Here is a 2,719-nt window from a genome sequence, read left to right on the forward strand (position 1 = left end):
GACGGGCTCCACCCACTGCGACAAAGGGCGGTGTGATCTCGCAACTGCGTGTCAAATTCCTCCGGAGGGAATAGCTTCGCTTCCCCTCCGCTTCAACTGGTGTGTGTGACCGCAGCCTAGGAATGCTTTTGGTAATGTGAATATTTATTTATTTATAATTATATTTATCCCCCACCCATCCTGCGAACAGGCTCAGGGCGGCTAACAAGACGGGTAAAGGTCTGCCTTGCTCGAAAGCCAGTCGAGTCCGACTCTAGGGTTGCGGTGCTCATCTCCGTTTCAAAGCTGAAGAGCCAGCGCTGTCCGAAGACGTTTCCGTGGTCATGTGGCTGGCATGACTAACCACCAAGGCACACGGAACGCTGTTACCTTCCCACTGAAGTGGTACCTATTTATCTACTTGCAATTTCTTGCTTTCGAACTGCTAGGTTGGCAGGAGCTGGAACTAGAGACGGGAGCTCACTCCGTCATGCGGCACACTCAGGTCTCGAACTGCTGAACTACTGACCTTCCACAGCCTGCAGTTCAGTGTCTTAACCACTTGAGCCACCGCAGCTCCAACAAGAGCGGTACAATGTACCTAATTGGCGTAAACCATAAAAGTTTAAAACAACATAAAAATACATACTAACTCATACCTTAGCACTGCTGCTGGCCCAGCCTCCCCTATGCCTTTAAATACAATCCCCCCCAACACCAGACAGGCCGGTGTCTGTCAGGTATAGGAGCAGGAGCAGGGCCAGGGTATGAATGTTTATGGGGAGATAGTAAAGGACATTTCTAGGAGCCATTTGATGCGTGCCTCCCTCATGAACCTGAAGAAATGTCCACCACATCACCAGTCCCTCACACCAACTCCCCCTCACACCTCTCACCTCTTACTGCCCCCAAGAAAGCGCCTGGCAAACATCCGAGCCAGATACACCAACGCTACAAGGAGAGAGCTCTTTTGAGAACTGCTCTTGTGAGAACAGCTCTGAGAGAACTTGTGACTGACCCAAGGTCACACCAGCAGCTGCATGTGCAGGCGTGGGAAATCAAAGCCGGTTCTCCCAGATTAGAGTCTGCGCTCCTAACCATTGCCCCCAAACTGGCTCTCAAACACTTGAAACATTGAATTGACTTTTCGTAATAATATCACGGTCGTTATGGTTTATTTTTCATTTCCCGATCCCGAGATCTCTCTGGCTACTGTAACCCCCCCACACATACACACATATTCTTCAGTAGAGGAAAAGTAACTTTTGCAATGCTTTGGGGGATTCCAGTCTCCTTAATGCAAATGATAAATGTCAAACATACTTAATTTTAAAGCAAACGGGGACAAAAGAGTGAGTCTTTTATACCTTGGACTTAATCCTGTAAGCCTGGCATTCAGGCAATAGTAATTTGTTTCATTCGCTGGAGTACTTATTTATTATAACTTTCTGGAGCCAGCATGCAACAAGCATCCACCCCTGGTATGTGTTCCTAGTACGGCACAGCTAATGGCCGAGACAACAATTTGAGAATTGTACGGGAGACTCTCTTCCCGGGCCGAGCGTTCCCGGCACCAGGATGTCTCCATCGGAAAACCCCTAAAACACTCTGTTTCAGCCAAATCTGGATTTAAGGAGGCCTTGCCAGGACTTGACAGGGCTGTATTTGTGGGAGGGGGAGACGATATTTCCCACCCGTAGATCATCCATCCCTTTTGCCAGGGTTAAATGCGTGCGTGCAGGCTAATTCATCCGCTCCTTTATGAAGGGACCACTGCAGAGTTCTCTGCAAAGGAGCAGGCGAAATTCCTTTAATGAATTTTCGTGCCGAGAAAAGTATCCTGGGGTGTCTGCAGGCAGAACTACGAGGCTTCTTTGGTATGGTTTCGGAGGTGGATATCGATGGCGGGCAAAGCGCCAGGCGAGGTTTTGACACAGATTCGGGCAGCTGTTTCTACGACGGCATTTCGTCGGCTCGTAAGCCGGCCGGCAGACGGGTCCTAGAGAGGCCTCCGAATGCAGAAACGAACTTGGCAAGATTACCGGAGTGATAATGCATCGGCCATGTGAACTTAACCTAGCGGATTGAATGACATGCCAGTCGCTTTCTAGACTTTGAAAATCGACATGCATAAAAGCTGTACGTGGAGCAAAATCTAAAAGAAAAGGGCTTTTGGTCCTTTATCATCATTCTTTTTTTCCAAACGAAATATATTTCCATCAGTACTTATTTCTTTAGTTACGTAATTACTTTTTGGGTGTCGTGGTTAAGTGTGCGGACACTAATCTGGGAGAACCGGGTTTGATTCCCCACTCCTCCACTTGCACCTGGCTGGGTGACCTTAGGCAAGCCGTAGTTCTGATAAGAGCTGTTCTTGAAAAAAGAGCAGTTTCTGTCAGAGCTCTCTCAGCCCCACCTCCCTCACAGGGTGTCTGTTGTGGGGAGGGGAAGGAGTTTGTAAGCCGCTCTGAGACTCCTTTGGGTAGTGAAGGGCAGGGTATAAATCCAATCTCCTCTTCTTCTTCTTCTTCTTCTTTTACCTCACAGGGTGTCCGTTGTGGGGAGGCGAAGGGAAAGGAGTTTGTAAGCTGCTCTGAGACTCCTTTGGGTAGTGAAGAGCGGGATATAAATCCAATCTCCTGCTCCTCCTCCTCCTCCTCCTCCTCCTCCTCCTCTTCTTCTTCGTGCCGCCTGGCCCCCCAATTGGGACTCAAAGTGGCTTACATCAGTCTCCTGTCCT

This window comes from Gekko japonicus, unplaced genomic scaffold, assembly GCF_001447785.1.
Source record: "Gekko japonicus isolate JY-2015 unplaced genomic scaffold, Gekko_japonicus_V1.1 scaffold1100, whole genome shotgun sequence".
Taxonomy (NCBI): domain Eukaryota; kingdom Metazoa; phylum Chordata; class Lepidosauria; order Squamata; family Gekkonidae; genus Gekko; species Gekko japonicus.